The sequence below is a fragment of the Rhinoraja longicauda genome, chromosome 2 (genome assembly GCF_053455715.1).
Source record: "Rhinoraja longicauda isolate Sanriku21f chromosome 2, sRhiLon1.1, whole genome shotgun sequence".
NCBI lineage: Eukaryota > Metazoa > Chordata > Chondrichthyes > Rajiformes > Arhynchobatidae > Rhinoraja > Rhinoraja longicauda.
The window spans coordinates 67,155,807-67,168,623 of record NC_135954.1 but is presented as its reverse complement, the minus strand read 5'-3'; the positions used below and the strand labels follow the sequence as shown (position 1 = coordinate 67,168,623).

Here is a 12,817-nt window from a genome sequence, read left to right as displayed (position 1 = left end):
CACATCAAGAATACCAAACAGGAAGAGAGTATTTGTTTTAATATACAAATACTTCCTCTAAATGTGGTATAGTATTCTTGGCACTCACTGTTATTCTAGCCATGTGTAACATTTTCTGTAGCTGGCCACCAACTCTCAATTCCTGCACTAACTTGCCTTTCTCCATTTCGGCTTTCAGTTCTGAAGTACACATGTCTTCCTAGATATTGAACTCAACAGACTGGTTCTCTCAGTCACCCCATATCAACATTTAACATTCTCAGGTCAAGGGCAGGATCAGCTCCAGCCCAAAGACAGCTTCTTCCCAGCAGAATTTTGCTAATTACCAGAGCCATTCTATTTTTTTTTAGAATACTATTTTGTATCACATGACCTAAATTTACCTAACAAATTTACAATAATGACTTAGACGAAGGGATTAAAAGTACCATTAGCAAATTTGCAGATGATACTAAGCTGGGGGGTAGTGTGAATTGTGAGGAAGATGCAATAAGGCTGCAGGGTGACTTGGACAGGTTGTGTGAGTGGGCGGATACATGGCATATGCAGTTTAATGTAGATAAGTGTGAGGTTATTCACTTTGGAAGTAAGAATAGAAAGGCAGATTATTATCTGAATGGTGTCAAGTTAGGAGGAGGGGGAGTTCAACGAGATCTGGGTGTCCTAGTGCATCAGTCAATGAAAGGAAGCATGCAGGTACAGCAGGCAGTGAAGAAAGCCAATGGAATGTTGGCCTTCATAACAAGAGGAGTTGAGTATAGGAGCAAAGAGGTCCTTCTACAGTTGTACTGGGCCCTGGTGAGACTGCACCTGGAGTACTGTGTGCAGTTTTGGTCTCCAAATTTGAGGAAGGATATTCTTGCTATGGAGGGCGTGCAGCGTAGGTTCACTAGGTTAATTCCCGGAATGGCGGGACTGTCGTATGTTGAAAGGCTGGAGCGATTGGGCTTGTATACACTGGAATTTAGAAGGATGAGGGGGGATCTTATTGAAACATATAAGATAATTAGGGGATTGGACACATTAGAGGCAGGAAACATGTTCCCAATGTTGGGGGAGTCCAGAACAAGTGGCCACAGTTTAAGAATAAGGGGTAGGCCATTTAGAACGGAGATGAGGAAGAACTTTTTCAGTCAGAGAGTGGTGAAGGTGTGGAATTCTCTGCCTCAGAAGGCAGTGGAGGCCAGTTCGTTGGATGCTTTCAAGAGAGAGCTGGATAGAGCTCTTAAGGATAGCGGAGTGAGGGGGTATGGGGAGAAGGCAGGAACGGGGTACTGATTGAGAGTGATCAGCCATGATCGCATTGAATGGCGGTGCTGGCTCGACGGGCTGAATGGCCACCTCCTGCACCTATTGTCTATTGTCTATAATCAATTAAAATTCCACTGGATTTAAATCAAGGCTACAGGAGCAACAAAACATAGCCAGAGTCAGACAGCATAAAAACTGATATTTTGGCCCATTACGTCAATGCCAACCATCATGTACACGAATCAGATTTATCAGCACATGGTTCATAGCCTATGATATAGGAAAGATGTGGAGGCTTTGGAGAGAGTACAAAAGAACCTCATCAGGATGTTGCATGGAATGGAACGGCATTAGCTATAGGGAGAGTTAGGACAAACCTTGATTGCTTTCTCTGGATCGTCAGAGGCTGAGAGGCGACCTGATAGAGATATATAAAATTACGAGATACATAGGCAAGATGGATAGGCAGATTCTTTCTTCAGGGAGAGCATGTTAAATACTGGAGAGCATTGATTTTGGGTGAAAGGAGGTAAAAGTTAAAAGGAGATTTGCAAGGCAGGTTTTTTTTATACAGAGTGGTAGATGCCTGGAGCATGCAATCAGAGACAAGTAGATAAAATACAATCACAGTTTAAGAACCATGTATACAACAGCCATATGAACTGGCAAGGAATAGGGGAATATGGACTATGTGCAGGCAGATGGGATTAGTTTTAACATAGTCAGCGCAGACATGATGGGTTGAAGGGCCTGTTGCTGTGCTGTTCTTTTCTATGTTCTATAACCTTTGGCATACTGCATATTTCGAAGTCCAGACTCTGAAGTCCCTTGAAGGTAGTCTTCGTCCCATCTGAAGAAGGGACCCAATCTGGAACATCACCAAACCATGTCCTCCAGAGATGCCTCCTGTTGCGACAGCACTTGCTTTTTTAACTCAAAAGTAATTCTCCAGACATCTTTTAAAATCACAAGAGAATGCCCACCTCCATTTCCGCAGGCAGTGTGTCCAGATTGCAAACACATTCTGGATGATCCCCTCACATTGTACCTTGAACCTATGCCATCTGATTCTATCTATTCCTCTCAAAATATTGCAATTCTCTATGCCCCTCTCCACTACAATTAAGTATAATTTTTTTTTTGCAACAGAAGCTGTCATATCTATTTCCAACATTAGGTATACAATAAAAATGTTTCTATATCATTGATTGTTCACTATTATCTGACAAATTTATGAAATTAAATGAGGAAGTGACCAGAGAATGTTTTGGGGAAACTAATGCTGTATTTCTGATTTTAAATAAATTCTTCTGGTTTTAAATATATAATTTCTTTCATTTCATGGACTTCAACTTCACCACCAATTTTCATCCTGCACTCAACTTTACATGGACCATCTCCCTCCCATTTCTTGACCTGTTTCCATCACAGGAAATAGACTATTGACTGACGTCTATTACAAACCCACTGACTCCCACGACTATCTTGACTACTTCTTCCCACCCTGCTTCATGCAAAGACCCTATCCCCTACTCACAATTCCTCTGTCTATGCCGCATCTGCGCCCAAGATAAGGTGTTCTGTACTAGAACATCCGAGATATCCTCATTCTTTAGGGAACGGGGGTTCCCTTCTCCTATCATAGATGATGCCCTCACTCGTGGCTCCTCGGTATCCCCAGCTCTGCCCTTACTCCTCCTCGTCGCAACAGAGACATAGTCCCCCTTGTTCTTACATTCCACTCCATCAGCCGTAGCATACAACATATAATCCCCAAAAATTTTCGCCACCTCTAACGGGATCCCACCACTAGCCACATTTTCCCAACTCCACCCCTTTCCGCCTTCCACAGAGATTGATCCCTCCGTAACTCCCTGGTTAACTCATCCCTTCCCACCAAAACCACCTCCTCCCAGGTACCTTTCCCTACAACCACAGAAGATGCAACACCTGTCGCTATACCTCCTCCCTCGACTCTGTCCAGGGATCCCGACAAACCGGCAGAGGTTCACTTGCACTTCCTCCAACCTCATCTACTGTATCCGTTGTTCAAGATGTGGACTCTTATACATCAGCGAGACCAAACGCAGACTGGGCGATTGTTTCGCGGAACACCTTCGCTCAGCCGCCTGAACCAACCTGATCTCCCGGTTGCTGGACATTTTAATTCTCCTTCCCATTCCTACACAGACCTTTCTGTCCTAGGTCTCCTCCATTGTCAGAGTGCGGCTAAACACAAATTGAAATCTCATATTTCGCTTGGGCAGCTTGCAGCCCAGTGCTATATGTATTTCTCTCACTTCAGATAGCCCTGGCATTCCCAGTCTGAAGAAGGGTCTCAACTCGAAACGTCACCCATTCCTTCTCTCCAGAGATGTTGCCTGGTCCGCTGAGTTACTCCACCATTGTATTCACCTACCATTCCCTCTTCTGTATCCCTCCCCCTCCCAAGTCGCATTAGCTTCTCGTTTCAACCCTACAAACAGTTTGCAGGCCTGTTACATAGAAACATAGAAAATAGGTGCAGGAATAGGCCATTCGGCCCTTCGTGCCTGCACCGCCATTCAATATGATCATGGCTGATCATCCAGCTCAATAACCTGTACCTGCCTTCTCTCCATACCCCCTGATCCCTTTAGCCATAAGGGCCACATCTAACTCCCTCTTAAATATAGCCAATGAACTGGCCTCAACTACCTTCTGTGGCAGAGAATTCCACAGACTCACAACTCTCTGTGTGAAGAAATGTTTTCTCATCTCGGTCCTAAAAGACTTCCCCCTTATCCTTAAGCTGTGACCCCTGGTTCTGGACTTCCCCAACATCGGAAACAATCTTCCCGCATCTAGCCTGCCAACCCCTTAAAATTTTTATATGTTTCAATAAGATCCCCCTTCAGTCTTCTAAATTCCAGCGAGTATAAGCCTAGTCTATCCAGTCTTTCTTCATATGAAAGTCCTGCCATCCCAGGGATCAATCTGGTGAACCCTCTAAGGCTAGAATGTACTCCCTCTAAGGCCTTTATCATCGTTACTTTTTTACATATCTTTCATTCATTGGGTTTTATCTCTCCACATCACTGTCTATATCACTCGTTTCCCTTAACCCTAACCATTCTGAAGGAGGGTCTCGACCCGAAACATCACCAATTCCTTCTCTCCAGTTGCTGCCTGTCCTGCTGAGTTACTCCAGCATTTTGTTTATCTTCGGTTTAAACCAGTATCTGCAGTTTCTTCTTGCACATTTCTGTCATGTCTGTTGTCTTTGGAACAAAAAATACCAGTTTTGCTAAATCCTTCAGTGGGACGTGTAATCTATTCAACTCCCTAATTCAATCACCAATTTGAAATTTTGCTGACGGTGAGTGTTAAAAGTTATCAGCCAGAATGCCACGTTATTTCCATTCTCATCAAAACGCGCATACAAAATTATCAGATGAGTTTAGGGATCAGCTCAGCAGAAATGCATTTTCCATTTCCTCCAAAATTCTTTGTCAACATTTTTGCTGGGTTAGTCTGTGAACAAAATGCTGGCTGGCAGTCTCGTCTTAATTTAACCTGAAAAACAACTACTCAATGTGTGGGAATATATATATATAAAACATGTATTTGTTTTGAATTAAAACGCATTTGATATGTCTCATGTTTTTGTTCGCAATTTCTATAATCACAACCTTCAGTTTTCCGGTTCTCATGAAGGATCAACCTGAAAGTTAACCCTGCTTTTCTTGTTACAGATGCCGCCTGATCTGTTCAGGGTTTCCAACATGTTCTGCTTTTTAATTTCAGACTGCAGTTTTTTCCCCAGTAAATGTTCAATTTCTAGCAATGGTGTAATACAATTTTAAAGCCATCGCAAATTTGAAAAGTGAACAGCATGGGACCCGAATGTTCTTTACAAACTTCCACTTTCATGAGATTTTTAAAAATATACCAAGCAAGCTGAAAAACAGAAGTCCAATTACCAGCTAACAAATAACGATTTCGTCCATTGAAACGGCGCCATAGCAGTTAGTTCCTCCATTTAAAATCGTGCCCCAAATATGCGGTCTCAACAGCCAACAGGTCGAAATATGGCAAATACAAATGAAAAGGGCCAAAGAAAAAGCCAAGTGAACTGAGCAGATTGTTCCGGGAAGAGTGTTAAGCACCAAAACACGAGTTGGACGCTGATCCTGTGTACTAGAAATGTTGCAATTTACAGCTATGGCGACTGACTGTTACAATGTCAACGTGCGACTTCTTATCTTCTCAGTATCCCAGGCGTGGGGTGGTGTCGCTAGCAGCGACCACCCTTGATTTACCTGACACTTCGGCTCCCTCCCCGCCGGCGTTCGCGACCTGTGCCCGCCTCCTTCAATTCTCCGCCCGGGACTGGAGCGCTAGATCACATGTCATCGATGAATAAGATCAGCTCTCCCTATTGCTTCCGCTTATCTTAGGCTTGGAAACGAAAATATCCGTCTAACGCCACCCTGTTCGATTGCGCAAAACACACAATTTTCACTGATTTTCACAGTAAGGATTTTTTTATTGGTGGCTTTTGATGTAACATCAAATATTTCATCATGATTGCGCAAACTTACAAATTTCCCTTCAGAAAATTTCCCATATTGTATCTTTTTCAGCCAACTGCAGAATAAAATGTTCAAGAAATTTAGGACCAAATCTATCTGATAATTGAAATAAATGCCATTAAAAATAAATTATTATGTATGTATGTACAGATTCGTGTATATACCTTTTTGTAACTACCATGCACCATTATTTAACTTATATTAAGTTAAATATAACTTAAGTTATATTTTTAAAACTTATTTTATTTCCTGTAAAATAGGAAAATATTACACATACTGAATATTTTGAGATTTAAATGGAAGATGCTGCAAATATATCACATTCAAAATACATACAAGATTAACCGATGAACAATATTGGTCTTATCCTTTTACAATTACAATCTCCCCAAAATCAATCTCTTTTTCACATGCTGAATTAATAGGATGAAGTGTGGAACCATCTTGGAACAAGCATGACTCAGGTATTTACAACTTCATAAGTTGTCGGAGTGGAATTAGGCAATTTGGCCCATCAAACCTAATCTGCCATCAATCATGGCTGATCTATCTTTCCTTCTCAACCCCATTCTTCTGCCTTCACCCCAAAACCTCTGACAACCTGACTAATCATTTGTTTGTTTGAGAAATTCACAACCGAGGTCAATCATATATATCAATACCACGGCGCACACACAATAATTTTGTGTGATATGTGGGCCACGTACAGCTCTTCATTTGACAATCTTATCACGTTAATCAAGTTAGAGATCATTCTTCTTTTTTCGTGTCCATCATCCATGTTTCAAATGTTACATCACTGTCATCGTCCGTCCTGAAAAGAGCGCAAGCTTCCGGCGACAATCAGTGGGAGCCATCACTTGTACAAGAGATGATGGTGGTAGCAGAATTCGCTCAGGACACTTCCAGTTTCCAGCCCCGCGACATGGACGCCTGCTATGGGGCCAGTTAGAGATCATGGTTTGTGCATATTGTTTACCAGTTGAGCCCCACGAGACCTCAAGGACAGGTAAGTAAGGCAACAAAAAAAAGTTAGTCCAAATCTCTGCAAAACACTTGTTATAGTTGTACAAGGCATTTGTGAGGCCACGTTTGGAGCACAATGTTGTTTTGGTCGAGGATTGAACTATAGGAAGAAGCTGGGCAGGGTAGGGCTTTATTTCTTGGAACATAGGAGGCTAACCGGTGATTTTATGGAGGTGTTTAAAAGGTAATTGATAGGGTGAATGCACGGTCTTTTACTCAGGGTAGGAGAATCAAGACCAGGGGATGTATGTATAAGATGATAGCAGCAGGATTTGATAGGTACCTGGAGCAACTTTTTCACTCAAAGGGTGATGGGTATATGGAACCTGCCAGAGGCGACCGTTGACAGGTTCAATAATAGCATTTAAGACACTCAGACTGGTCCATGGATATGAGAGGCTCAGAGGGGTGTGAACCAAACAAGGGTAAATGGGACTATCTTAGATGGGACAATTTGATCAGCATGAATGAGTTGGGCCAAACTTCCTGTTTCCATGTTGTATGACTCTCTGACTCGATTTAGTTAGATACGCCTGCTCCATACAACTTTCTTACCCAGGTTTGCAGTGATATAGGAATGAACTTCCGCATCAACAGCCCCCCCATTAGCCAGGATAGAAGATGAGACAAGAAAGTGAAGAGTGTGTGGAACCAGCCAATAAGTGAAATCCTTCACTGCATTTTGGAAATGCACATAGTACAGATGAGATTGTTCCACAACCTTGAGCCTAGTGTAATGAAAGCTGAGTGTAACTTTTGGTAGCTGGATGTTTCTGACTGTGGGCAGGACAAAGTCATCCAACTATCAGTGCTAATGGCAAAATCAATTCTACTAGTCCATCATTCAATACATTTGACCCATGAATGTGATAGCAGAAATGAATCTCTCTGATTGGGAATATACTACCACGTGTAGAAACAAAACAGGACTTAGTGACAACAATAAACATAGCTGGCATGAAAAGACATTCTCAGCATCAGCTATAAAAATCTAAGAACCACCCCCCTCCCCCCCAAAAAAAAATCATGAATACATTTCTCAGTGTCACCAAACTTAAGTTAGACCAATCCAAAGAGATTCTCCATAAGGAGTTTAAAACCAGACATATTATCTGACAAACTTCAGGCTGCTCAAAGAATAGACCATAGCCGCACAAGAGAATTGATAATCAGAACAAACAAAATTAAGTGGAATCTAATGTATTTGCCAAGAATTCCACCAATGTGATGTTGAAGTATAACTTTCTCCTGATGATGGAAAATGACCTTATTAAAAACAAATCCTGATATTTTCAAGCATCTCAAGCCTTTTGGACAAATTCTTTCTGGAGGGTGGAGTAAAGTGAAAGTTCTGCAAAGTTTTGTGTTTTTAATAAAAGTAACATTTTGAAGGTTTCTTAGTTCTGTTCCTGCAATTTTTAGTTTAAACTGAATTACAAGTCAATTGTGTCCATTGTTAGAAAACAGGTACACACAGGTAAAATTAAAAGCAGCAGGCACATAGACTGAGACAACATACAAAGCATATGTTGTACAAGACAGTGAAAAAGAAAAAGGGTGTGCAAAAATTAAGAATACATGCAAAGCACAAAAAAACAGTTCATCATAGTGCAAGAGGTGATCTGAGCAGAGGTAGGATATGGGTTGCACGGGTCAGTTCAAGAGCCTGATAGTGTAGGAAAATAGCTGTTCTTCACTCTGGGGTATTTTTCTCGTTGGTCTACTTTTGGCACTTGTGTTTAGTTTGATTGTTTTCATGTATAGTATTATTTGATTTGATTGTATTCATGTATAGTATCTGATTTGATTGAATAGCAGACAAACAAAAGTTTTTCACTGTACCTTATTGGTACATGATAATAATAAACCTAAACCCTGAAACTGGCAGTATGGGACTTCAAGTACGGTACAAGCAAGAAGAGAGCATGGCCCGGATGGTAGGGATCCTTGATGATAGGTGCGACCTTCTTGAGGCGGTGCGCATGATGGTGAGAAGGGTTGTGTCCACCACTCTCAGCAGCCTCTTGCATTCCAGCGCGTTGGAATTACCGTACGGGGCCAAGATGTAACCAGTCATCATCGTTAGACGTTTGTTAGTTTTTTTTAATATCTTTATTTCAAAAATACTTAATTAACTCCAAATTATTTCAAAATATCCCAATGTATTTCATTGAAGAAAAAAAGAGTATGGGGTGGTATTGGTGTTGAAATCCCACGGAAAATTACATATCTCTTTCAAATGTTGTAGCTGAATTGAAATTTGTCCTTAGTAGAAATCAGAGACTTGTGTCAAACGGGTTTTATACAAATGTCGGTGTTAAAATGAATGAGACATCACCTCAATTTTCCACTGAGATTTTATAGCGCCAGAGTTGTACAGCACAAAAACGGCCTATGTCGAACATCATGCCTACCTAGTATGCTAATCGTCTGTCATCTACTATCTATCTACTATCTATCTATTATCTATCTATCTATCATCCTATCTACTAAAACTCAGATCTTATGTATATATATAAATTTATCCGTATGTATCTATATATGTATTTCTGTGGTTTTGCCAAAACGGTAAACCATAGCGCCACAATTTTTGTGCCACCTTAATCACCACTCTCGCGGTGACTGTTTATAACAAGTTTTATTTAAATCAGTCTTATATTTTTTAAGTTAGAGAGTTTTTAAAGTTCAAAACTCTCATTTCTAAACACATTTTTTTCAAGGGCTGTGCATATGACGTCAGGGCATGCACAGCCTCTCTCCTCACTCGCACAAACAAGATAGAAGCTGTTAGGGGAGCCGCCCGCAGTCAGGGGCTCCCCTCTCCTCTTGCTTCTCTCCTCTCTCCCCCACAACGGCCACGAGTAATCCCAGCTCGGCAACATACAATAAATAATCAAGTAATACTGGGCAACAAGACCGTAATAGAGCAAAACATAAACATAGTGCAACCAAAACAATGTAGAGTAGATCAGTTAGAGGTAACGTTAGCACGGTGCAGAGTTTAAGAGCCTGATAGTTGGTGGAAAGAAGCAATTCTTGAACCTGGTGGTCACAGTTCTCAGGCTCCTGTACCTCTTACCCATTGGTGGTAGTGAGATGAGAGCATGGCCAGGGTGGTGTGGGTCTGATATTAGCAGCTTTGTTGAGAGTGCCTCTTGCAGATTCCTTCAAGGGCAAGATTGATTTCCTGATGGGCAAACAATGACATTCTACAGCCTCCTTTGTTCCTGTGCATTTGAGCTATTGAAACAGACCATAATGCAACCAATCAATATGGTAATACATGACACACTCCAAAGACGTACAGGTATGTAGGTTAATTGGCTGGGTAAATGTAAAAATTGTCCCTAGTGGGTGTAGGATAGTGTTAATGTACGGGGATCACTGGGCGGCACGGACTTGGAGGGCCGAAAAGGCCTGTTTCCGGCTGTAGATATATGATATGATATGATGCAACTAATCAATATGCTCTCAATAGTAGTTTGATAAGAGTATTCAGCGACATACCAGTGTTCCTCAATCTTCTAAGGAAGTATTGACAAGATTTATTTGTAATTGCATCAGTCTGCTGGGCCTAGGCCAGATCTTCAGAGATTTGAATTCATGCAAACCAAGGAACTTGAAGCTGCTGACTTTCTCCACCGACAACCCACTGAAACGACACGTTCATGGATCTGTCTTTCCCTTCCTTGATGTTGCTAGCACAGAACACGATTGTTGTTATGGCATCATTCAGATTATCAATCTCCCCCCTACAGGCTGAATCATCGTTACTGTTATTCGTCTAACACATGATATTTGTATTTATTGCCCACGTGGTCCAGCGTAGAATGGAGAGTCAGCAAGATCACACTCCCTGTGGATTTATTTGTGAGGCTTAGAAATGTTTTGTGGGTTCAGGTGTTAACTAAGGCAATAGTTGATATGCATCATAACTGACCTCCCATAGGACCGCAAACACCAGTGCCACTGGTCCACCATCAGAGGCATATCATCTTGCTCTTCTTGTGCACCACTATTATGGGTGGTCTTTTAAGGCAAGTGGGGACCTCAAGCCTACTGAGCTACGACTTGGTTTTGCCTTATCGGAAGTAACGGCATGCATGTTCTGCCACAGCAGTTGAACATCTGTCTGATCCTCTAGTTTAGACTAAAAGTGTCTCTTCACTTTCTCAGTTGCCTTATCAAAGTTGTATCCGGACTTAAGGGCCTGTCCCACTTTAGGCGATTTTAAGGCGGCTGTCAAAGTCGTAGCAGATCGCCGAACTTTTCTTTTACCCGACGACAATGCCGAGTCAGGTCGAGATTACAGCGTCTTCGGAAACATTGCGAAATTCCCACGCTGTCAATGCTTCTACGGCGTCCTAATTTTCGCTGAAATCACTGACAATTCGGTAAGTACTAGAGTTTCGAACTTATAACATCTTGTATGAGTTACTTAAAAACCAAGCTTCACTGTAACAAGGCATAAACTGGATTTACTTCCAGTTTACTAATAGCTGTATTAATAATTTTTTTAAAATGGTTGTGTATTTTTGTGAAAAGTGCGTGTGCATTCTTTGAAAATGTACGGGATATGCATATCTGGGCTGGGAGCCCACTTTAAATGTAATGGCTGATGGCCATAAACATCGTGAAAATTCCCACGCTTAACTGACCGTCAAACTGTCGCCTCCAATCTACCTGTCAAATGTCCTGGCGGTAAATAAATTGGTTAAACACAAGCATTTTATGGTATTTTGAAATGACTTTACTTATTTTAATATAATGTGCTTCTAAATGCATCTAAGAGAACCTAGCAAACCTGGGGACAGCAGGCGACTGCAATAAGCAACGATACCTGCCGCCAAGCCAGCTGTCGCCGAGAAATTTCATTCCGGATGATTTCTCAGCAACGCGCTGAGATCCACAACGATTCTTGGAAAATCACGATCATGCCCGCGACACCGTTGAACTGTTGGCAACAGCATAGTCGCCGGCAGTCGCCTTAAAATCGCCTAAAGTGGGACAGGCTCTTTAATGACCTAGTATCACCAAACTTGAATTTCCAAGATCTTGTCCTCAGCAGACCTCCTGTTTTATCAAAGACCTGGTTTGGGGACATTCAAGATGGTCTTGGTGGAAACACATTCCTCAGAGTTTTTACCATCTCATCAATCATGATTATATGGAATGTTGGAGCAGGCTTAAGCAGCAAAGTTTCCTCCTCCTGCTCCAAATTATGATAGTTGTGCAAGATGGGGAAGATTTAAACGGTGAATGAACGCAATGGGTGGTTGGGTAGCACAGATATGTGAATGCATATCAACAGGAATTCAGGGCATTGAAAATTAGGACTAATACGACACGGGAGATTGGGCAGAGGAACCGTATTGGACCATTATATAATACAAAACTGAAAGCAATTAGAGTGGGTTGGAGCAACATAGCAACCTTTAGAATCTGCATTTCTAAACAAAATTTGGACTTAATTGGGGTATACGGAGAAAGATCAACTCTATTCGTGGGAGTAGGGAACTACAACTCCAAGAATATTTCCAGAGCTGGAATCTCCAGAAAGCTCTTAATTACAAATAGAGGTAGTGACTAAAGTTTGGCTTTGTAAAGAATTGAATTAATGTCAAGGAGGAATATAAAAGAAATCTTGGGGTATAAGAGAATCCTATAATTTCTATCAAATTTTGATTTCTGTGCAGAAAGTTAAAACATAAAGGCCATTCAGCCCATACATAATATGCAATAAAAAACTACCTAAACTACGGTCAGCACTTAATTCATATCTCTGCAGATTACATCTCACCAAATTACATATCTGGGCAATGTTTAAAGTAGGGGCTTCTTCCTCCAAGACCATTTCACTCACTGGATAACTCCTAACACTCACTGAATGAAACATATACCTCCTTCTACCTCTAATCCTACAAAATACTTTAATTCAGGACTTCTTTTTTAATCCTCCAACTATA

At 41.4% G+C, this 12,817-nt stretch overlaps 1 protein-coding gene across 5 annotated transcripts in view; it reads right to left on the bottom strand.

Annotated features, from left to right (window-relative positions):
- Nucleotides 1-5,642, bottom strand: part of snx10b (sorting nexin 10b) — a 47,907-nt gene extending 42,265 nt beyond the window's left edge. For 4 of the 5 annotated variants that reach the window (XM_078420473.1, XM_078420500.1, XM_078420508.1 and 1 more), the window contains exon 1: nt 5,553-5,642. The gene's annotated coding sequence lies outside the window, so the exon portion shown is untranslated. Of the gene's footprint in view, nt 1-5,213 lie in introns of all 5 variants that reach the window. The other variant, XM_078420481.1, reaches the window with a different exon arrangement.
- Between the last annotated feature and the right edge of the window lie 7,175 nt (nt 5,643-12,817).